Raw genomic sequence first — 25,602 nt, 5'->3', positions numbered from 1 at the left:
TGACAACCTGCACGGGTTTGTTTACATGAAAAGAACATATTGTTCAAATATTGTGATTGCTTAGGATGTATGATCCTCGTGGGCTTCTCTTAGAAACTGTGAGTACTTTCAATAAGTTAAAAGTGTTTTGATTAGCTAATGTTAGGAGAGGAAGGTGAATTTATCACACTGGTTTCTTGATAGAAGAATTGTCAGAGTTTCACATTAGTTGATCCACATGGAAGTGGTCTAGTTTTTCAGTGAAATCTCCCATGTTTGCCATTTAATCACAAATTTGGGATTAAGGTGAGAGGCAAGTGGAGGCAATGGAAAGAAGTCGGAGCTGACAGCAGACAGCACGGTCTCTGGTCCAGCTTCCACAGCTAATGAGCTCAGCCATTCTGGACCCCCATTGCTCTACGTGCTCCGACAAGATGATCTATAAGGCCTTTCCAGTCGTGAAAAGACTCCAGGGTAAAAGCTGCCATTTTGCCATTTGCCGATGCTAAGCACCCTGGGATGACGAGAAAAGCATCTGTTGCCCTAAGTGGCCCTAAGACTGAACACCAGCCTTGGTCTTTTAAACCTGTCTGCATCCTCTTGTTCACACCTTAGCCTTGACCTCAATTTAGGATTTCCAATCCCTAATGGTATGCCTTCCTTTGTACCATTGGAGTCTCAAGAGCCATATTCTAAATTATCTCATATTTTAAATTAAGCCACTATTTTCTCACTCAGTTTTTAAATGACTATTATAGAGAAAATGGACATTATGATTCCATTGGTGACTATCCACAATACAGCAGTTTTCATTAACGATAAGTGAATACATACATGCAATGGCCTGAACACATTTGATTTTCTGATTATCAGAAGGAAAACAAAAATATCTTTACCTCACTTAACTTCTTATGAAAGAGTTGTTTTGTTTTGTTTGGCCATGATTTAATATAAGAAGATGTTCTCTGCCGTTGGAGAGAAAAAGATTACTCCTGGAATGGCGAGGAAGGATTTGCTGATCACCTAAGACTAAATGCCTGTTTTAGTCTTATAAACAGGTTGGGACTACCACACACACACACACACACACACACACACCCACACTCACACATCAGGCTCTAGGATACATTAACCAAGCCTTACATTAAAGGGAAAAGGAGGGGCACCTGGGTGGTGCAGTCGGTTGGGCGTCCGACTTCAGCTCAGGTCACGATCTCACAGTCTGTGAGTTCGAGTCCCACGTCGGGCTCTGTGCTGACAGCTCAGAGCCTGGAGCCTGCTTCGGATTCTGTGTCTCCCTCTCTCTCTGCCCCTCCCCCACTCACACTCTCTCTCTCTTTCTCTCTCTCTCTCTCTCAAAAGTAAAGATTAAAAAAAGGGGGGGGAAGGGAAAAAAAAGCACTGAATGCTTCATTTTTTCAAAGCAGGAGTGAAGAGATGTTACTTTGTTCCCCACCATGACAATTACATAAAGTTTTAAAGTTCTCTGGGCAAAGATAAAAATAGCAGCTGATAGAATGAGAAAAAGGGTAGCTACCTTTCAAATTGTAGAAAATAGAAGACGCGAGAAATTAAGCATTAAAAGAAGTACAAATCAGGGGCGCCAGGGTGTTGGTTAGGTGTCTGACTTTGGCTCAGGTCATGATCGCATTGTTCGTGGTTTCGAGCGCCACATCGGGCTCTGTGCTGACAGTTTGGAGCCTGGATCTGCCTCAGATTCTGTGTCTCCCTCTCTCTCTGCCCCTCCCCTGCTCACACTCTGTCTCTCTGTCTCTCAAAAATAAGTAAACATTAGTTTTTTTTAAAAAAAAGTATAAATCAGGATGACAAATGTAGATTAGACAAAATAGTTAAATAGAAGTGAAAGGTCTAAATTCTTCTTTTCCAAGGCAAAGACCCTCAGAAATCACTGAAAATAACAATCTAATGTTTTATTCCTAACATTTAAAAAGTGAAATATTACAAGAAAATATCATACACAAGGCCCTAGAGTACAACTCCCTTTTCCCTCTCCACACCACCACCCAAATAACACAGGGTTAAAATATTGACATTGGGGGCGCCTGCATGGCTCAGTTGGTTAAGCATCCAACTCTTGATTTTGGCTCAGGTCATGATTTCACTGGTTTGTGAGTTTGAGCCCCAGAGCCTGTTTGGGATTTCCTCTCTCTCCCTCTCTCTGTCTCTCCCCCACTCATTCTCTCTCTCTCTCTCTCTCTCTCTCTCTCTCTCTCAAATAAATAAATAAGCTTAAAAAAACGCTTTAAAAAATACTGATATCAGTGTTATTTGTAGTAATGACTATCTTCCCTGACAGCATGTTTTGTTTGTAAACCTGTCCTCGGGCCCTATCACAGTATCTGGAACGTAATCAGAATTCAGTAAATATTTGCTGCGTGCATAAGTTCATAAATAAATACCTGTTTTGTTAACAAGAAAAACACTAAGTTGAGTAAAGAGAGTAAATTTATATTGATAAAGCTTACAAACAATAGGAAATCTATAACAGCATTAAACTTTTATGCCTCAAGTAGTTTCAAAATATCTTAGTGTAAATAATAGAATTGCAAATAAAATAAATAATGATAATAATAGAATTGCAGTCTTGGGTTACTCATCTTCATAATCCTAGGGCATTCTATACTGTCTCATCTATGGTGGATACATGAGGTGCTCAAGTTATATTAAGAAATTGTGGGGGCGCCTAGGTTGGCTCAGGTCACGATCTCACCACCAGTAATACTGAGACCCACGTCAGGCTCTGTGCCAACAGTTCAGCCCTGGGAGCCTGCTTCAGATTCTGTGTGCGTGTGTGTCTCTCTCTCTGCCCCTCCCCTGCTTGCTGTGTCTCTCTCAAAAATAAAATAAAAACATAAAAAATAAATTTTAAAAATTGTGTGGCTAAACCTAATGATGAATGTGTGAGAATGATAGCAGAAAGCCACCCAAAAAGGTCCTGCTACATACAACCCCACTCTTGAATGCTTTCTTGATCCTGTATACGCCAGATCCCAGTGCAAACCCAGGTTCTCCTAGATTTCAATCTCAGTTTAGATCCATTGTTTTGCATTATTAGTATCATTAATAGCCTTCCTCATTTTACCAACGCCTGAATCCCCTCCCTCTTTTATGTACATAACCCCCATGATCATTGCTCCAATTTTTCTGAACCCAGTTCATGAGCTAGTTTCTGAAGGGCCATTGTTCTCTGCTAAACAGTTCATAAGCCAGGTTAGCTTGAATAGGGAAGCAGAGAATTCTTTGAAAGAACATCCATTCCGTGCAAAGTACCCCCCGTAAAATTAAAGTGCACTGTGTGTGGCCAAAATGGGTGAAGAGGACGAAAAGGTACAAACTTCCAATTATAAAGAACAAAGAAGCGATAGGGATGTAATATACAGTTGGGGACTATGGTGAAAAATACTGTATTTCATATTTGAAAGTTGCTGAGTAAGTAGATCTTAAAAATTCTCATCACGGGGCACCTGGGTGGCTCAGTCGGTTAAGTGTCCGACTTCCGCTCAGGTCATGATCTCAAGGTTTGTGAGTTCGAGCTCCACGTCGGACTCTGTGCTGTTGGCCCAGAGCCTGGAACCTGCTTCGGGTTGTGTGTCCCCTCTCTCGACCCCTCCCATGCTCATGCTCTGTCTCTCTCTGTGTCTCAATAATAAAGAAACATTAAAACAATTTAAAAAAAATTCTCATTACAAGAAAAAATCTGTAACTATGTGTGGTGATGGATGTTAACTGTACTTCTTGAGGTGATCATTTTGCATTGTATACAAATACTGAATCATTAGGATGTTTACATGAAATTAATATAATGTTATATGGCAAGTATACCTCAGTAAAAAAAATAAATAAACTAGTGTCCTAACTTCATTTTTATCTGAAAGATCATCTCCCTCCTACTCCATCTGACTCCAGCCACCACTTTAATCTTCCTGAAGGGTTTTCTAATGGTATTACTCCCCTATTCTAAAATCTTCAGTCACTTGTAATTGATCTCCAATCTACCTTTGTCAAGAGATGGTAAGTGATCCTTCAAGGTCCAACTCAAAAGGCACCTCCTCTAAGATTCCTGCTTTTATTATCTATGAGAGAAGTCATCACTGCCTGTTTGGAACCCCCATACATTCTGTATTACTCATATGGTACTTATAAAAATTAATTAATTTAATTTAATTAAAGGAAAGTAATTGGCAACCCTGGGAACCAGCATCGTGAGAGATTGATGACAAAGAAACCAGTTGGAAAAATGCTGTAGTGATCCAAGCAATAAATAAAGAAGAGCTTCACTGGCACAGAATCCTAGGACCCAGACTTGGAACAAATTGGAGAGGTTGGATTTGAAATAACATTTCTGATTTGACACCACAGGGTAATTGATAAAGCTTGAAGTTAAGGATGACTCCCAAGTTGCTACCTTAGAAGAATCAACGGATGATGACACCATGATCGATAGAAGAATTAGCTTTACAGAGAAAGTACAGCTTTGACTCTGAACAAAATGGCTTCTTTTCTAGGCATCCTAATTTTGATGGACCCTTAGGGCACTCAGGGTGAGAAATCTGGTATGTAGATGACAGAGATTTGGTTTCAGTCATGTAACTACCCTGGTCACACTCCGGACTGTTTTGTTCTTGGTTTTTTGGGCTTTTGTACTGTTTTGACTGAGTGCCAGCTATAAGCAAAAAGTGATGGTTGGAGTGATAAGAAATGACTAGATTTTGTGGTTCGTTAGATCAGGAAGGAGGAATAAATAACTCTTTTGTCACTGCAGAACAAAAGTGCCTGTTTTAAGGTTCTCGATGGAAACAGATTAGGGCAATGTCCTTTTGACATAGATGCAATATTAAATAGTAAGCCGTGCTATTAAAAATGAATATCATTTGAAATCTGAAAAAATTGTTAGTCAAAAGTTACATACACCAAAATAGCAATGTTAACAGCATAAAAGTAAATCCAGCTGAATTAGGTTATTAATGACTCAAACTAGCATCTTCCCACTTTAAATCTCACAAGATTCCCATTACATGTAAGCAACACTTTCCTCGTACCAAGAGCCTTTTAGGAGCCCTCTATCACATCCATCTGGCACCAGGCGAGCAACGTTATGGATCATCGAGACAGGTTGGCTAGAGAGGTAGATCACTTTTGTCAAGGAAGAAAATTTAAGGAGTCAAAGGATCATAACTCTTATCCTCTACAGTAAAAATGGCATTGTTGATGATTTAAGAACTTTGGATGGTGCTATTGAGCCAAGATAATTATAAAGAATACCCCATTGTGGAATATTATTCCATAGCTCTGTAAATTTCCTGTCACTTTCCCTATTTCAGCTCATCTTACACATCAAAAAACTCACACTGTCCATAAAATGGAAGATATGCCATATAATAGTTATATCAAAAAAGATCTTTTATGTGAAATCACTTCATAAAGTCTGTTCGAACATGAGGGATTAGCAGTTATTTTAGCCTATCACAGCAGTACTGCTCAGGACTCCAAGATTTAGAGTCAAACTCTTGTGCTCTTTCACTAGGCTCTTGGAAATAGCATGCTGAATTCTAAAACATGTAGAAAACAATAGCCCAGAATCAGGCTCTAGAGTCGCTATAGTTAATTTTTACTTCAAATCGGAAGAGTAATAAAGCCAACTTTGAGTTCAGCACTAGTTTTTCTACATATTGTCAACTCCTTTCAAATGTCATCGTTGACCTTGAAGTGCAGATTCAATCCCTTCTTTTGGAGGTCACATTAGCATGGACTTCCAAATCACCTTCTTTCCCCTCTGAATTTCAGAGCTACCAGAAATGTAGTTTTTGTTTTTGGAGACACGATACCGGATGTGAAGTTGCATAAAATCAGTAACCCACCTGTGAGGATGCATGAATCACAGATGGTGTCTATTTTAATTTAGTTTCGTTTACTTCCAGCTTTTGTTCTGATGGCGTTTTATCCATCCTTTCAAACTTCTTTCTTCATGAGCAACACAATGCAAGGAGAAAGTGCAAACTCTTCGAACACTTAATTTGTGTTCTTTGAAAAATAACTGTACTTAATTTGTTTGTCTCATGTGATGGTTGTTAGTTTCGAACAAAGAAGTCACCTTTCCTTCAAGGTGTCTCCCAAAGCAGGACACTACCCAGATGCACATGTATTTCTAGGGAGAGGAAACAGAAGTCTTTCGCCATCAAAAAAAGAATCATTTGACCTATTATCTGTCCCATTTGTTTCAACATTGTATTTTCAGGGGCTCAAGTCTAGATTGTTCTACAGCCGTACGTGAGAGCTCTGGAGTATCTGGAGTTTGTAAGCCGCTGGGCAAAAGTGAAGAATGGATCTCTCTATACATTTTGTAATGGCAAAAACAAATCCCCACAGTAAGAGATAAAAGAATCAACTTAATACAACTCTTTAATTCTAGTCTCTGCCTTGTGTTAATTTCCAGTGCTTGGGACCATAACGAACAAGCTGATTGATCTTTAGCCGATGAATGAATGAATGAATGAATGAATAAATAAGTTTCTTTCAGTCTGATGGGTATTTTCTGTAATTTCCTAAGGAAACTATTCAGCCTCCGGAAAGGCCAAATATTTGGTAATACATGAACGGGGGAATACAATCCTGTGTGTTTTGGCTTTATGGCACCAAGTGGAAGACAATATGTCAGGTTAGGTAAACTGAAATTGTGTTTCCCAAGATTCCTTTCACTTCCCAGTTCTGGGTGGGGAGGAGAGCATAAGAGGCCCTTTGATCAAGATTTAGAATAGAAACGTGAAATGGGGGTCCACGTCCTTGGAATGCTGCAGCACTGTGTGAGGGCATTGGCTGCTGTTGCAGAGAAGACATCTTGTTGTGTCTCAGCTGGTTGGCTGGGGAAGCAACTGGGTAGAGCTGCTTACCTCCTTACTGACCTGCTTCCTGCTTTCCTCCTCAAGCCCACACCTGGGGCCGGTGCATATTTAACTTCATAAAGAATGGCTCCCACTTCTCCAGCTGGTTGTCTCCATCCTCAGAGACGAAGACTGAGAGATAGTGGGTTCCAGTTGGTCCTTGTGGGACTCCATACAACTTTAGGAGTTCCAATTTATCCATGCTCCTCCTACTTCACACCCATCTTTTCTTCCTGCCCGCCCACCCCGTGGGCTTCAAGCTCCCAGACACTGAGCAACTGTCCGCCCCTCCACTACCTAACCAGCTCCCATGCCCCATGGATCTGTTTCTCTGATCCAACCCTAACGGCTACACACTGCGATTTTCTTCTTCATGACTTTTCTTAGTTATTTACTTGGCTCTTCCCCCTACTGTCTGCCTCTCAAAACCACATCTAATCTTACAGGCACAGTTCAAGCCCCACCCTTTGTGGGAAGCTTTCTCTGATATTTATGATAAAGATTAACCACTTTCTCTTGCATGTGCCCTGAATACTTTTGTTGTATCTCCATTTGAGCACATAATGCATCCTGCCTTGCTTGGCAGTTCTGTATATCTGCGTCTTCCCTTATAAATTCCTTAAGGGCAGATAAGATGTTTCACTCATATGTGTATCCCCAAAAGCAACTATCACAGTGTCTGATGCAGAACTCGAGTTCAATAAATGTTTGTTGACTTGAAGTCTGGTTCAGTTTGCTTTATCCTCTGGCCCTTGTGGGCCCTGCTTGGGTTATCACCATGACTGGATCTAAAAGACAAGTTTAGCCTTCTGGGCTCTCTGCTCTTGTTTTAGCTATTTTTATGATGTGTTTATACATAGTCTCTGGTTTATGCCAGAAGCTGAGCACTTTGGTGATACATTTTCAGTCAGGTTAAAAGTTTAGCTTTTTTTTTTTTTTTCAAGTGGAAAGGCCCTCACCAGATGTGTTAAGAATTTTCTTGTGAAACCCTATTATGAAATTAATGAGTAAATAACTACATCCAATAAGGAACCCTGTGGTTAGTGTAACAAAGTTCCCAGCGCACAGCAGATTCTCCTGAAATATGGCCTGAATGACTGAAGGAATAAATTAATGGATTTACTAATTATTAAAAACCTACCCAGGGTGTCTGGGTGGCTCAGTGAGTTAAGTGTCCAAATTCAGCTCAAGTCATGACCTCATGGTTTGGTTGGTAAGTTCGAGCCCCATGTTGGGCTCTGTGCTGACAGCTCAGAGCCTGGAGCCTGCTTGGGCTTCTGTCTCTCTCTCTCTCTCTCTCTCTCTCTCTCTGTGTCTATCTCTCTTCCTCTCCCCAGCTCACACCCTGTCTCTCTCTTTCAAAAATAAATAAACATTTTTTTAAAAAAAGAAACCTAACCAACGGACAAAACTCTCAGGTATGTGTATAGCGTTGCCATTTTTAATGACACGACTTGAAAATATTCCAAAGACACGTAGGTAACTTACCCACCTGGATATAGTCATACCAGCAGGCAGGGACTTTCTCTCCTTTGAGATGCATTAGTTCATCATTCTTGTTTAGAGTTTGCTGTCCGGTCTAGTTGATAAACTATAATTCATTGTTTATTTTTAAAAACTAACACGTCAGAAAACAGAGAAAACCACAGAGCAACTTGTGGAGTGGAACGTCTAAGGAACTATTGTCACATGGATCTGAATCTATTTTGCTTGTCTAACATCTGTTAAAAAAAAGTAGTATCTTTTTTGGTAGTAGTATCTTAAATATTTGTCTAATTTTGTTAAATATATGGTAATTTTATAAGAATTCTTTCAGCTCCCATCTGCTTATGAGCTTCTATAGAACGTTACTATATATTTCACTAGGAATTAGATACAGTTTTGTCCTCCAAGTTTCATGTAACAAAACATTTTCTCCCCAAAGAAAGTCCTATGTATAAGTCCCAAGGAACCAAGTAAAAGTCTAACATAGAATAAGAATAATTATCTATTTTCTCAGTAAGAAAATTGTCGGGATATTAGGGAAAAGCTAGCTCTGTGTATGTATGAGGGAGAAAAAAAAGAAAAAAGGAAAACAGACTCCAGAACATTCTTAAGTGATTAAAAAAGTAAAACTTTTACTGAAATTCTTTTGTTGTAAATAAAACTAGAATAATTGTTCAGCTAAAAGTAAGTTCTCTGATTTAGTTTGTGTGCATTTCTATGCAGTACCTATAATGCTAATTTTGAGAAGGTTCTTAGATAACATCTGGCTGTGCTTTGAGTTTATCCTGGTAGTACAGGTATCTTCACAGATATTGCTTTTCTAATCCATGGATTACAGCCTTTCCCATTGTCTATTATCCAGCCATTTATCCCACCAACTAAAATTAAAGAGTCAACAAAGATTAAAAAAAATTTTAATGTTTTTATTTATTTTTGAGACAGAGAGAGACAGAGCATGAGCAGGGGAGGGGCAAAGAGAGAGGGAGACACAGAATCCAAAGCAGGCTCCAGGCTCTGAGCTGTCAGCACAGACACGGTGCTTGAACTCACAGAGTGTGAGATCATGACCTGGGCTGAAGTAGGACGCTTAACCAAGTGAGCCACGCTGGTGCCCCAAGAGTCAATAAAGACTTTATAAGTCATTCGTTCAGCAAAATTCCATTGAGCAGTGACAAAACATGGACTCTGGTTCACAGTTTAGATACAGGGCACAGACACACCCATATTAGTATAATGCATGTTACACATATTATACTTGAAGGTCTCCATAAACACTAGGAGGTCAGGAAAGACAATAATGAAAGGCATGTGTCTAAACTAAATCTTGAAATATCATCAGTGTTCATTAGGCAAGAAAGAGTAGGATAGGAAAAATCTCTCTCATATAAAGGAAACAGACTGAACAAAGCAGGAGGTATAGAACTCTCTGATTCAATACAGAAATGAATGGTGCTATCCAGGGAGAAGGAAGAAAGTTAGAGATGTGATATGGGATGAACTTTGTCTGCCCAAAATTCATACATTGGAGCCCTAACACCCAGTACCTCAGAATGAGACTGTACTTGGAGATAGAACTTTTAAAGAGGTGAGTGAGATAAAATGAGACTGTTTGGGTGGACCCTAACCCAGTATGACGTGGGTCCTTACAAGAAGAGATTAGGGGGGTCCCTGGGTGGCTCAGTCAATTGAACATCCAACTCTTGGTTTCAGGTCAGGTCATGAATACCAGGGTCGTGGGATCAGGCCTCGCATCGGGCTTCGTGCTAAGAGTGGAGCCTGCTTGAGATTCTCTTTCTCTCCCTCTGCCCCTCTCCCCTGCTCATGCTTTCTCTCTCTCTCTCTAAAAAATAAAAATAATAATAATAATAATAATAATTTAATTTAAAAAAGAGCGAGATAGGACACACAGGGAGATTCCAGGATGCATGCACACACAGCAAAGATCCTGTGAAGACCCAGAACGCCTGCCAGACAAGGATCAAGGCCCCAGGAGAAACCGAGCCTGTGGACACCTTGATCTTAAACTACCACACTCCAGACCCAACCAAATTCTGTTGTTTACGTCCCCCAGTCTGCGGTACTCTGTTATGGCCGCCCTAGCATGCTAATATTTGAGACTGCAGAGGAAGCCTGGGACCTTTCCACAGGAAGCCTCATTATCCTGAGATGTCTATACATCCCTCATCTACGGGGATCACTAAACAGTTGTAAATAGGAAGCTAGAGATAGCTTAATGATAACTTTTTTGGTATAAAAAGTATCGCTCTGACAACCACATACAGCATGGAAGACATGGACAGACCAAGAGTTGAGTCAAGTGGTAATGAGGGTCTTGTGGGGACAGGAGTAGGGTGAGGATAGGGCTGATGAGAGAGAGAGAGAGACAGACAGACAGAGATATATATATATATATATATATATATATATATATATATGTTTCAGATGCTGACTCAGCAGAAGCTGGATTTAGAGTTGATATCATGTTTGGCAATGAAAGTGACACTCAGATCTGCTTTGGTATTGGGACCTGCAGTATTGGAACTTGACAACCACTTACAGAATGAATGAATGAATGAATGATGACTGAATGAAAAGACAAGGCAATTGCCCTTTTCATTACATGTATACCTGAGAATAAATGATACTACTCCAAACATAATAGCACTCCTACAACCAGCTCCCATAAATTACTATTTCCCATACTGAATATGCAGACAATTGAGTGCTAACTCTAAATATACACATCACAATATCCCTACATTCTTGTATGATTTGTGCATTGTCTGTTCTCCTACCGGTATGTTGCTTGTTCAATCAATGCCCAATTTGCAGTAATGTGGTTCAGAAGGGTTGCTATAAAGTAACACAAAATAGATAGATCTCTGCCCTAAAAGGGCTTTTAAAAAATCTCTAGACTATAAAACTTTTATTCTTTAAAATGTACGTAGCAAAGCAAAAGGTGTTGCAAAGCATCAGAGAAGAAGTTGGGCTGATGTGGCCCAACCTGCCTTGTTCTGAAGAGTTCAGGGTAGAAAGACATCAGTATGAAATAAACTGTAAAGAAAAAGCTTAACTGAGCTGTACAACTTAAACCGAGCATCGAGGGGTGGGTAGATTTGCAAGGTGATAAATCTACAAACTTGCTTCTCCAGAATTTTTTAAAAAGCACAAAAGGAAAGTAAAAAGAACATTAATATGGAAGATCCTTCTGGGTAGTGCGAGTAGAAACATAGACATCATCTCACTTACCAATTTAAGATTAGAGCAGGGTCAGCAAATCCTGCCTCCTAACTGTTTTTTCATAGCCTGTGAGCTCAGAATGGTTTATATATTTTTAAATGTTGGAAAAAAGTCCAAAGAATATTTCTTGATATGTGAAAATTACATGAAATCCACATTTCAGTCATACTTGTTCAGGTTTCCATATTGTCTGTGGCTGCCTTTGTGCTGCAAGGGTAAAACTGAGTAGGTGTGACAGAGACCATATGGCTCGCAAAGCCAAAAAATATTTATTATGTGGCCCTTTATGTGGCTTTTTTCCAACCTCTGACTGAGAGCAAGGAAAATAAGATCAAAGACCTAGATTTTAATTGTCTTTTTGCAAACCCTGAATCTCCTGTGTCCTACAATGTTACAGAGGTGAGCATCCTGCAAACAGGACCCACTCATGGCTCAAATAACCATTCATAAAATTAGCATTTTGCAATGTGTGCTCTATGGAAATTAAGTTTCGAGGAACGATAAAAGCTGTCATATGCGGGGGGGGGGGGGGGAGGCGTTCCTGGCTACATAACTTTTAAAGATGCTGAATGATGTTTCAAGGCTTTGGTATGCAAATACAAGTTTTGAATTTTTCTTTTTTGAGAGAGTGTGAGCAGAAGAAGGGCAGAGAGAGAGAGAGAGAGAGAGAGAGAGAATTCCAAGTAGGCTCCGCACCATCAGTGCAGAGCCGAGTCCGACACGGGGCTCGATCTCATGAACCACGAAATCATGACCTGAGCCAAAATCAAGAGTCAGTTGCTTAACCAACTGAGTTACCCAGAATCGATAAACATTTCTTAAACATGTTCTACCCTGGCATTTTTTTTCAACCCTACCCTACTCTCCAATATGGGGCACCGAATGGGACACTTATGCCTTAAAATAGAATTTGAGAGATGCCACATCAGTTGTGTTGAAGATGGGGATAATGAATAACATTCATTGCTTACTGAATTATTCAAAACTTCAACGACGAAACCAAGGAATACATGATACTCTACCGAGGCCTTGTAATCTCAAAAGTTGCATTCTTCTATTAACTCTGCCAACGCATATCATATACTTCTTGACGACCTGAAGAAGCAAATTCTTGGAAAAGAAATCCAGCTTCTGAAGGCAGAGAAAGTCTACAGGCATCAGCACTGCCCATTTAAAGCAGACCAAAAGGGTTTAATGTAGCAGAAAGCCAAGGTAGCTAGGTTATCAACCACCACAGATTTCACTCAGAGCCTCTAATCAGCAGGACCACTTGGAAAAACAAACAGCCTGCGAGGGATAATCACTGCTTGGAAGTCAAATCATGCAAAATATGTTCCCTTTGTGTGAATACCACAAGTCAGTGGAATTGGCTCCTGGTAGAGACAGCCATTGAGGCTGATATAATTTTCTCACTTACTGATTCCTTCAGTTTGGGATTATTCCGAAAACTTTAACTTTTCTTGATTTTATGTCATGGGGGAAGTGCTGACACACGAGGAAGCTGGATAATAAAAAACACTGCCAAACACAAGAAAAGAAATACTGCCATCATGTTAAACGGCTTTACTAGTGTTTGGTGCTTGGGATTATGTTGTAGTTCTCATTCCCAAGGAAAAATTCACATGCCTAGAAAGCATCGGACTCAATAGTTCTGAAATCATATGCAGATGCCCTTCCTCCCAGGTGTTTGTCTACACAGTGCATGGTGTGTTCACCCACTGAGGGGGTGGGTGAGTACTGATGGGTCGGAGTTTCAGCAGCTGAGGTGACCGTGAACAGGGTCTGATTTACAGCCCTTTGGTATATCTTAGGATGTCTCAACAATTCTTAATTTCCTTGTAGAGTGATATCCCTTTATCAGGAAGGAAAAAGACCTGTAAAGAAAGACTTGCCCCATGGAAGAAAAAATGAGGATTAAAATCTGCACTTCCCAGGGCACCTGGGTGGCTCAATCAGTTAGGCATCCAACTCCTGATTTGGGCCCAGGTCATGATCTCATGGTTCGTGGGTTTGAGCCCCGTGTGGGGCTCTGCAGTGACAGTGTGGACCCTGCTTGGGAATCTCTCTTTCTCCTTCTCTCCCTGCCCCTCCCTGCCCTCTCTCTCAAAATAAATAAGTAAAATTTTAAAAAAGTCTTTAAAAAGAACTGCACTTATTTTAAGTTGTTGTGAGGACTAAGCAAATTTTATTTATATTTTCTATTTGCCCTTCACGTTGACAGTTTTGACAGAGGACTCTTGGTTTATTGTTTTTCTTCCTTCAGGAATATTTTTTTAAGTTTATTTATTTTGTGAGAAAAAGAGTGAGAGAGTGAGGGAGAGGGCAGAGAGAAGAGGGAGGGAGAGAATCCCAAGCAGGTGCCACACTGTCAGCATACAGCCCAAGGCGAGGCTCCAACTTACAAACTGTGAGATCAAGACCTGAGCCGAATTCAAGAGTTGGACTCTTAACCAACTGAGCCATCCAGGAGCCCTGTGGATTTTAAAATTATATATTTATAGGGAGCCTGGGTGGCTGAGTCAGTTAAGCATCTGGCTCTTGGTTTGGGCTCGGGTCATGATCTCATGGTTCATGAGATGGAGTCCCGCGTGGGGTCTGTGCTGATGACACCAAACTGCTTAGGATTCTCTCTCTCCCTCTCTCTCTCTGCCCCTCCCCCACGTGTGCATGCGTTTGCTCTCTCTCTCTTAAACTAAATAAACTTTATGTATATATTTGTGTGTGTATAGAAGGCAATGGCATTTAAAATTGGCATAAGTAAGCCCTATAGACGTGTTATCTACCTATCTACCTCTCCATCCATGTCTCATCTGTCTATCATCATCAGAGAAGTTTCCATTAACAAAAACCTTCATTAAATTCTCATGAAGTAATAGCTCTAAAATGATCTGCTTGGCAATTTCTGATGTTTATATGTCATGACTAATATTCTTAAAATATGATAAAACTTAGTGTAAAATAGACAAAATGTGTCATCATATGTGCTATCATTTTGTTAGTTTTTATATAAAATCCAAGCACTGATTGCAGAAAAAAATACCTACAGAAAATTCTGGAAGAAAACAAAGAGTATGTGGTTTGCCCTTGAAGCATCCCAGTGACCTTATTCTGGTACAGACACTGATTTGCTTTGGCCTCTAACTCATCATCAGTTCATACAATCTCAGTGTTGACCCACAGGGGAGCCAATCACTATGTTACATGTTCCCTAGACCGGGATCGTGGTGGCAAGTAAGTCAAGCTGGTCAAATCAGAGTGATTGCCCAGTTTTGACAACACTACTAGAAAAGTTACTTCCTCATTGCTGCCACGTTGAAGGTAGTTAGGCTATTGCCACTGCAGCCATCTTGTCACCATGAGGACAATAACCGTCTGAGATTGAGACCAGTCCATGGAGAAGTCAGAGCTGTGACGTGGGGAAAAACAGAGTTCTGATGGTATCCTCTCAGCTCCTAGACCACACTATGGTTAAATCTAGTCCTACTATAACTGTTTAAATAAAGTGAGCCAATAAGCTGTTTTTCTTAAGCCACTTTGAGTAAATGACAAAGATGAGTTCTAGCTGGAAAAGAAACCAAAAATTAAGCATCAGAGCCTCACTGAGAAGGGTCATGGGGTTTCCTGATAACACTTTAAGAACAGTACAAATGGCTTTTGTATTCTATTATGAAAAGGAAGCAAAGAAACTACCGGAAGCAAAGAACCTATTTATATTTATTAAAACCGCTAACCCATTTGAATTATGATATTAGCATTCGACTCTTATTTCTGGCTTTCAGAGTAACAATTATAGACCTGAACTTCCTGACTTTTCCCTGCTACCCCTTAGGTTATAACATTTAGTATTACTTTGTGTTCGTGGTTACCTGTTAGGCTAACCCCTTCATACATACTGACACCCAAAAGACACCAGTGTTTCCTCTTTGTACTAATAAAGAAATGAAAGCTCATCTCAGAAGGCATTTGTAACTGTTCCAGTTGTATCCAGATGTATGGATTTATTTCGTTAAGAAATAATTAGTGGGAAACCATTCTATGCCAGATACAGCAATGAGCCAAAAGACGAACATGCCTTCCCTTGTGAATCTTACATGTTGGGATTGCGAGTGGTGGTGCAGATAGAAAACAAACAAGATGAATCAGTAAAATCTAAGTGTGCTAAGTGGTAAATTAGATGAAAGGGAGGTAGGGGATATTGGGATAGGCACAACGATGGGTTACAACTTTACACAGAGCATATTCACTTCACTGAGAAGGTGACATTTAAGTAAACACCTTAAGGAGGTCAGAGAGGAAAGCATCGTACGTGGAAAGAGTAGCACGTGCAAGGTCCTGCGGTGCGAGCATACGCGAGGGACAGGTATGTGCCCTAGGAACAGTAAGGAAGCCTGTACAACAGAGTGAAGAAGGGGAAGAGCCATGGGAGGTGAGATCAGAGAGTTAAGGGTGCTATGAACTGAATGGAAGAAGGTAAGGTAGATTCAGTAAAACCATATAAGATAAACAGATTGGACACTTAATTTTTCTGAATGAGTGGAAAACATAGGAACTTTTAAGCAGAGTGATTTGATCTGACCTACATTCTAACAGGATCACTCTGGTAGTGTTAGAATAGACTTGGGGTACAGGGCCAGAAACAGGGACGCCAAGCAAGAGACAATGACAACAACCCCAGTAGGAATAATAATGCCTTGGATCAAGATGGTTGTGGTGGAGGGTTAAGGGTTTACCAGATTCCGATAAAACCTGCAAGAAAAAGACCAGACAGCATAAGGTGGCATACGACCACAGACTTTTCCCCTGGTGTCCTGCCCTCTCGCCCTAACAGATGCTAACCCTTAGTCTCCAGCAAGATTTAACTTTGAGGTCACTGCATCCAAGGAGACTCCCCTTGGGAGTATGGCTATCAAAGCCCTCTTGACACTATTTCCTTGTTTACTTATCTTTTCACCATGAAGCTTCAAGTTGTTGGAAATAAGTATCTGTGTCCTGGTCAAGGGCATCTCGCAATGTTTTGAACAGGGTCTGCCATAAAGTAAATAGTCATAAATCTGTGTTGAATGAAATCATATTTTTATGTCAGCCTCTTAAATTTCTCAAATCTTTCTTTCTTCATTTGTAAAATCCAATAATAACTTCCTTATTGATTTCGATGAAGGGAATATATGTGTCCACAATAGATCCTGGCAGAGAACAGGCACAGAGACGCTGCTGTAACTCACCAATTTTTAGTTTATACAGCTAAAGAAAGCGTTACTATTTTTGCTGACTTTCTTGAACTTTTGAAAATGAATTTTTCTACTTTCTACTTAAAATGCCACTTTACCTTTTTTTTTGAATATTTGCTTTACCTTTTAAAATATTAGCTGAAGGACAGGGAAACAACTTTGGATTCAGTGAGAAACAAACCAAACTTTTGCAAAAGCTTTGCTTATTCAAACAAAAACAGTTCTGTGAATCCCCCCCAAAGGGAGATTGGGTGCTGACCTAATCTTGTTTGCTTTCCTATTCAGTATTCTTCCCTACCAACCTCCCTCCGGGCCTTCAAAGGAATTACCAACTGCACGAAAAAACTGCCTTGATGGTCATGCTTACTTGGTGTTTCTGGTCTAATGGAAGGGTGATATTGAAATAACAGAAAAGTGCTTTTTTTTTCATTTTTATTTTGATAGCTTAACATTCTGAGGAAGTTTGTCTTTCTATTCTAAAGAAATATCACACAGAAACAACAAGTTTAACGCTTAATAGAAAAAAAAATTAACTGTAATACTCTTCGGAAAAAAACAAAATAGCCATTATTTTAAATAATAGTAACTTCCAATTACTGGAGACTTACTATGTGCGCTAGAGTGGAATGAATACATTTTCTCATTTACTCCCCTCAAGATGTCTGTGAAATGTGTACTCATATTATCACCATTTTGCACGTAATGACTCTGGGGCTCAGGGTGTTTAAGTAGTGATTTGCCTGAGATTACACAGCCCGTAAATGGTTGAGGCTATACACTAACAACCATGTGATACCCATTTCCCTCTAGAAGTGCATGTCCATCTCTATATTCCCATTTCCTGAGTCTTATTTCAGCCTCTCATCATCTTACTCTCTAATCATTGCAGTGGACCATCTCGCCAAAGCCAGACGGATAGAAAGTTCTAGAAATACCTTTCTTTCTTTTTTTTTCCCCCTTGTCCATCATGCTCAGTCTTAAAACATTGCTCTGATGTGATGCCCTCCCCACACATAACACATTGATGATTCTCATTGCCCACAAAACACAGGTCAAATTTCTTTGACTGGCGTTCAAGGCTCTCCCATCCTCTGCCTTGGTCTACTTATCCGGTTTTTTCTATTAGTTGGCCTTTATACTGAGGCCACAGCATAAGATGCTGCACTGAAAGCCTGCTGATCTATGTGCAGTGACCCTGCTTTAAAGGGCCTGACTGCCAGCTCATCTGTGGGCTCGCCATGTTTGAAACTTGCCTTAGGCTCTTCTGCTCTATTCCCATTTCATCTCCATCCAAAGCCTCCCACCGCGTGTCTATCCAGATCTTATCATATGCAAATGACTGCTCAGTTATTCATCTCTGATCATGTCTTCCTGATCACCTTGGTCAGAAACAATTTCCCTTTTTCAGCATTCAGATAAAATCTATTTTGAACTGTAAATATGGTGCTGTCTCATATTGCTTTGGATAGCCATCTGTCTAATCCCCTTTACTAGATTTCAATCATCTTGAATACAAGGAATTACAAGAGTCAGGATAGGTTAGGTTATAGTGCTTTAGCAAGAAAAACAAATTCAGTGGTTATAGCTGCAAATGTATAATTTCATTTCATGCTAAACACCCATCAGCTCTGAATTTGGCTTCCATAGCACCATCCTCCACCATGTGGAAAGTGGCCAGTCACAATAGCAAGGGAAACATGAAGGTAAACTGAACACTGGTAGACAGGGCTTCAGCCCAGAAGTAACACATAACACATGTCACCTCTGTTTGCAAGTTATTGTGAAAACCAAGCAATTGGTCAAGGATGACTTCAAGAAGAGTAGGGACTTTCAACTGCACCGTGGTCCTGAAAAGAGCGAAAACAGTGCATATATAAACTTCTCCAATGCTTTCCACAACCATATCAGCACCTATGGGCTCAGCAATAACCAGGACCATGGCCCAATTCTGCATTTCATACCTGACTCAAAACTATCTTCTATCTTCTACCACAGTCATTGTATAAAGATGGCACTGAATAGGCAAGTACTTCCTCCGCTCTGGCTCCAGGAGTCTCATAACCATTAGAGCATAAAGGTCAGAAAGATCAGACGATCGTGGCAGGGTAGCTCTAGCTGCCATAAGACTGTTCCACACAGAACCAGTATTGTCCTACTGATAATTAAAAGGAAGAGTCTAGCTGATGTCTCGGCTGTGGACAGATCCTGAATCTCCGTGACATACAAAACTAAGCACTTATTTGTCGTTCACGTATCTGCAGGCCAGCTGGAGTTGAGTTGATCCAGGCTGGGCCTCAGCTAAGTTTGAGTCTACACTTCAGGTTGGGTCCAGATTGTTCCATGTGTTCTTCATCCTCTTGGAAAAGCTACTCAAAGCATATTCCTCTTGTGATGAAAGGTAGAGCGTAAGATTGCAAGCCCGTGTTGGCAAGCACAGTTTATGCTTCTGCTAGAATAACATCTGATAACATCCATTTGATCAAAGTAAAACACGCGGCCAAGACCCAGATCAAGGGTGGGAAAGAACACTCCATCCACCATGAGACAAAAGAAGTCACAGGGCCCGAGGCAGAAAAACTATACTCTTCCCATGGATGAAGTGAGGAGACAGTGAACATATGTGAGCAATGATCTACCCCACCTGATGTGAAAGAGGAAGAATACAATGTGGATTTTACGGTAACGTGTTTGATGTTCGCACAATAGTTCCCGTAGGACTTCTCTCGGCCACAAGGATGGGTGGCTTCTCTCAGTCACAAGCGCCTGACTTCAGCTCAGGTCATGATCTCACGGTTTGTGAGTTCGAGCCCCGCGTTGGACTCCGTGCTCTCAGCTAGGAGCCCGGAGCCTGTTTCGGATTCTGTGTCTCCCTCTCTCTCTCTGCCCTTCCCCCCACTCATGCTCCCTTTCTCTCTCTCTCTGTCTCTCTAGCTCAAAAATAAATAAACATTTTTTAAAAAGTAAAAAAAAAAAAAGAAAATCAGATGGTAGGTAGGCTATAGTTTTGAAAGTGAGTTGACTGATGTCCTTTCACTGCCAATGACACAAAGAAAGTGTTGGAGCCCTAGGAGTTAGAAAGCTTCTGTGATTTCTGAGAATCTGGGGAGCTGTGAGAAACTCTCAGCCTAAACTATTTGAAGCCTGTGTGTCAGGTTTGTTGGGGAAGCAGCACCAATATGACATAGCACCAGCAAAAGGCTCATAATGCAGGGGTCATGGGCTATAACATGAATTTTAACATGAACCAGCAGATCAAGGAGAGAGTCTCCAGCAGCTCTACTCTGATAACGCACTGGCGTAGCTCCCCAGCTGCATAGGGTGGCACTTGCTTACGTGCGTAATCACCACTCACAGGATATTAAGTCTATAATGACCCCCAAATGGCCACCATATTTAGAATAATAGGGGCTGAGGAGAGAGCAAAGACGGATGACAGAAGGAAAAATTAATGATGGTAGAGGGCACCTGGGTGGCTTAGTGGGTTAAGCTGCTGACTGCAGCCCAGGTCGTGATCTCACGGTCCGTGAGTTCGAGCCCCGCGTCCGGCTCTGTGCTGTCAGTTGGGAGCCTGGAGCCTGTTTTGGATTCTGGGTCTACCTCTCTCTCTGCCCCTCCGCCCACTCATGTTCCCTCTCTCTCTCTCTCTCTCTCTCTGTCTCTGTCTCTCTCTCAAAAATAAATAAACATTTAAAAAATTAAAAAAAAAAAAGAAATCAGATGGTAGGTCAGAGTTTTAGGAAAAGGGAATGGTGTGTCAATTGTTTAACCCATTTGGACAACTCCTATTTATGAGGAAGGTCCAAGAAAATTAAGACATTCAAATGTTTCTAGACACAGGATTTAACTCAAGGGAAAACCACACTGACATGTGCGGGAGCAGCGGGATTGCAGTTTCTGACTTGTACTCCATCGTGTTGGTGTGAAACGAGCCGATCCGCAGGATCTGAGCAAAGCAGGTTAGAACAAGGAGCTGGGCTTGAAAATTCCATAGCGCTCATTGTGGTACTAAGCTCTATAATTTACCAATAGGGGCATAATTTATATCCCCCAAATTGTGTACGCTGTGGTAAGGTCAATTTTCACTTTCTAGTCTAAACACATGGCTGCAAGTGTTCTGATGTGGATCCTGCCCATGAAAGAAGGATGTGAATTAGTCACGTAGCATTGGGCTGACCTTCTGGGGTTTGCAGAATGCACTCTCTCTCCAGCTCTTAGAGGGGGGAGGTAGAAGTGAGGTGAATGCTATTTAATGCTGTCCTCCCAGCTCCCACCACTTGCATTCAGCAGCTGCACAGTGCAAGAGTGCTCCTTGTGATGACGGGAATGTTCTATGTCTATGCTGCCCATAAAGGAGACACTACGCGCATGTGGCTTTTGAGCAGTGGACATGTAGTTAATGTGATTTAGAGAATGAATTTCTGATTTTATTTAATCTTAGTTAACTGAAATTTAAACAGCTACATGTGACAAGTGGCTACCATACTGGATAGCACAATTCGAGAATTATCAAGTCCTCTGAGCCTCTCTACTCTTTTAAGTACTCAAAAGCAGCTCAAATGGCCCCTATTCTGCAAACTCACACTCTCACTGCCAAGGAGCAAACATCAGTATCTTAGCAGCTCTCTCAGTTGTCAAAAGAAAAAAAAAAATTCTGCTTCTGGGCAGACATCTGACTGTGTAACCGTTGCACAGAGACAATTTAGTTCAAAATTATGTGCCACCCTGACTCTACCTGGCAGGTGCCTTCTGTGCTGGCTTTTCTATCTGAAAACTTGAGAAAGATGACAGGGTTTTAAATGATTAACTCCTCTGGGCCACATTACTTAATTATACAGTACATCCAGGGATAGGCACATGGGTCTTTTATGGTAAATGATATGACGGTCTTAAAAACTCATTAATATGTCATTAACCAAGCAGACATTTACTAATTAAACAATTAGCCCCTCTGTTCTTTTCCTTTGTTCCTCCTAGAGATGCTTGGTTGCCCAGATCCCCAATTTAGCAGAAGGTCCCCCCTTCTTTTCCCAGAGAAAATCGCTCATAAAGCAAACTCTGAGACTAAATGATTCACCAGATTTATTTTTTTCCAAGTTGGCTACAAAAAGAAAATCAAAGCTGATTTTCATAGTATAAATTAATGTGGGTGTTTGTCTGGTTTGAATAAATCATCCTCAACCGTAAATCAATTTTATATGTATGTGCTATAACATCCACCATAACCGACATAAACACTGAATATAACAAAACTACATATCCCAGTGAAATAAATACAAACAGACAAGATTAAGGTCTTGAAATGTATTATTATGATTCATCATATAATATCAATACCAAAGAAATGTGTAACGTTCTTAACTTTTCCTCTCAGAAGGTTTCTAAACATCCATCATGGTCTTTGATAATTTTTGCTTCATCATATTTTTGTGCTGAAACTCTGCTAAACTGTAGTACAAGGGGGATTATCTAGTATAGGAAAGTAAAACAGAGCAAATGTCTTTTGAAACAGAGTTTTGTGCCTTAAAAAAGTAAACCTAAGGTAGTTTTAAATTCAGAATAGGAATTTCTGAGACCATTCAGAAGTGCTATAACACACGCGTATTGTTTTCGGCAATATTTTGGTTATACATTTTACAGTTTAATGCTATAGTTTCAGTGACTTGGAAATATCCTGCTGACCTAAAGTGTTGAACATTAGCAAAGGAGCAAGAAATGGATCATAACTGGGGTGATAAAAGAATACAGTGGAAACAATAGAGCTCAGATGACAGAAAGTTCTAAAGCTGGTACAATTGCTAGAGTTGCTTGACTTTCTCTTGCCTTCCTAGGTTTTCCATTGGCTTCTCTTTCTGCCTTCTGAGTAAGCAATGAAGCTGAATGAGCATTTACATAATATCCTTTATGATACTAACAGTAGAATATGTCTAGATAATAATCTCAAGAGGTCTAGTCTTGTGGAGGATGAACACATTGATTATTCCCTCCATGAAATGAATTTGGAATGGGTCTTAGGGACCCCTTAGAACATCACCTGAGGCCCCTGTAGCCCACTTTCTGGAGACAGCATTGATTCTCAAACTTCACCTCAGATCAGAAGTAGCTTTACTGTGAAGTTAATAAAGGTTGAGCTTTAAGACCACTCACTGATGCAGGCTCTTGACAGTACTGGGAGTAAGTTCTAGGCTGCAAATAGGAAGCATTTTTTGTAAATATTTATGGTAAATTTCCTAAAGGATCTCAGAAGACAGAGGCATAAATCTCCTCTAATGCTCTAGTTACTTGTTGGGATTTCTTCTTCCATTTCTTTTCCCATTCTAAATATTCTAACCAAATAATTTTCCCATTAATTTTTATTTGTAACCTTGGATACTTTTCTTAAAGAGAACTCCTCAAATCATGTAACCTTCAGTATGCATGAACTCTGGACCTGTTCTTGAGCTAATCGATACATTCACTGCTCAAATTAAATAATTGACCTCCATCACTAGAGTCTGTTATAAGATGCTACCTGACTGAGCACAGAGTTGTGTAATATGAATTCAGCATTTGAATGTTTAAGGATATTCTGCAAAGAGCATTGAGATGTTTATAGCTTCTCACCAATAGAACCAGACTGGACAATTCTGGTTCCATGAGTAAAATAGTGGACTGGGGGAACCAGAAGACCTGGTCCTCCTCACACCCTTGCCATTAAGTACCTGTGCCACCTTGGGAAACTCAGTATCTCTACCCTCGTTATGTTCATCTGTAGACAGAAGGCGAAGTAGAGAGGGGACAAGACCCTTGGAGCTCAAAGTGTGGTTCCAGGAAGCATTCTGGAAATGCAGAATCTCAAGCCTCAACCCAGACCCCCTGAATCAGAACCAAGATCCCCAGAAGATTCATATTCACGTTACTGTTAGAGAAGTACAACACTGAAATGGTTACCCTTCCAGGTCTGAAATTTGTACACCATGCTAGATAGAAGGATACATAGAAGTTCACGGAAATTTTCAGGGAAAAAAAATGTAAAATTAAACTTTCACTCAATTTTATCCTCTCATCACGATATCTCACCCCCAGCCACTCCCAAATTTCCCTTTATCCTCAAGCCCAGTCCCATTTGGCCAATCACCCATATTGTTTGATTTCTTTAATTTCTTAGGATAAATTCACAGGTGAATTTCAGTTTCATTCAACCATTGTGATCTTTTATAGTTGCCGTTCAAAAACTTTGAACACCCAGGAAAAAAAAAAATCAAATGAAAATGCTATACTGTTTTTAATTCACAGTGATTTTCTGTAAAAACCAAAATATAGCTTATAATTCAGCTCATAAACATTTCCCCCATGTCCTTTAAAACTCTTCTCCCTCCCTCTTTTATTTTTTTCATAATCATATCTCCACTCACAGCAGGAAAATTACATCAAAATGCTCTCGTATGCTCTCATATTAGACCAAGCGAACTTTGGGAGGTAGAATGTTCGAAGGTATGACCCAAGTTTGCTGGAACTGAGATACAGCTGCCCAGTGACAAGCCCTTTTTAAATGCTAACTTTACTCTACAAGGCCACTGGGATGCATTTGGGTTAAATAATTCTGTTAAGCATAGGGACTGTACATTTACACGAAGGTTTTAAAGAAAATGTAAACCTGCAAAACATTATACTTCTTGTTTATGCAACGAACAGGCGCTTACCTGCATAGGTAGCGATTCTTGCATTACATGCAAATAGGCTTACAGCTAATTTGAGAGCCGTAATCAGTATATACATTGGAAAACTTTGATCCCTAAGGAGGAAAAGGGCCGTCATCAATAAACTTGGTTCTGACTTGCATTAGTCATGGATTCAGAGACACGTGAGCTCAGATTCCAGTAAGTACCTGTAAAACAGGAGAAAAGCCATTTGACATTTCAACACTGGAAAACATTTGCGTGAGAAACTTTTTCATAAAGAGAAGATCAATCCCCCTTCCACTGACTAAAGACAAAATTAATTACCACAGTTGGCAGAAGATAAATGGTTCCAATGTACAGAATTGTGTAATTATAGCAGCTGCAGAGCTGGAAGCCAGCTCCTAACTTTGAACCTCAACCCCGACTTGACATTTCTCCCCACCTTCAGTGTTGCTACCAGAAGCATGTTGAAAGCCCCCCCATCTTTCTTCCATAATTACATGCTGGGGTTCAGAAGTAATCACTGGCTCCTTGCCTACACGAAAACTTATCATCCTCCGGTTTGCAAAAGGTATGCTGTATCATCTTTTGAAGTGTTGAAATCTCTAGAGAGAAAAATTTATTAGGGGAAAGTTACTGTTATGGCAACAAAATTAATTCTGCCACAACATGTCAAATTAACCACCCTCCTAAGGACTAGAGTCAGAGCCAAGTTCAGAAATGGACAAATATTCAGTATCAATTTCTTAAATGCCACCCTAGGTTTCAGTAAAGCTAAGGTAAACATCACAGTTTATCTCAACATCCTAATGTTTGCGCCAGAACAACCCTGGCTGGAAAACAAGAGGTTAAGAAGAAGAAAAACAAAAAAATGTCAAATCCTTGTTTCCCCCTCCCCCTTTTTCAAACAGCAAAGGAGGTTGTCAGTTAGGCTCTGTGGAGATTTTGGTTCTCCCTTTGAAGCCAAGAGGAACGTTTTTAATCTCATCTTTAATTTTAATCCTTTAAAATATGTAAGTGATTTAGAAATGTACAAGTTAAATTTGGCAGAAGACCCTACTGGTAGAAGTAAAGCCATTTCTTTCAACTTCACCACGATAAAGGAGTTCAAAG

The sequence above is a fragment of the Lynx rufus genome, unplaced genomic scaffold (assembly GCF_022079265.1).
Source record: "Lynx rufus isolate CCGP_SWC_20201006 ecotype Redwood Valley unplaced genomic scaffold, mLynRuf1.p SCAF_6, whole genome shotgun sequence".
In the NCBI taxonomy this organism is placed as follows: domain Eukaryota; kingdom Metazoa; phylum Chordata; class Mammalia; order Carnivora; family Felidae; genus Lynx; species Lynx rufus.
The sequence above is the reverse complement of the archived record's forward strand: the minus strand, read 5'-3'. Positions refer to the sequence as shown.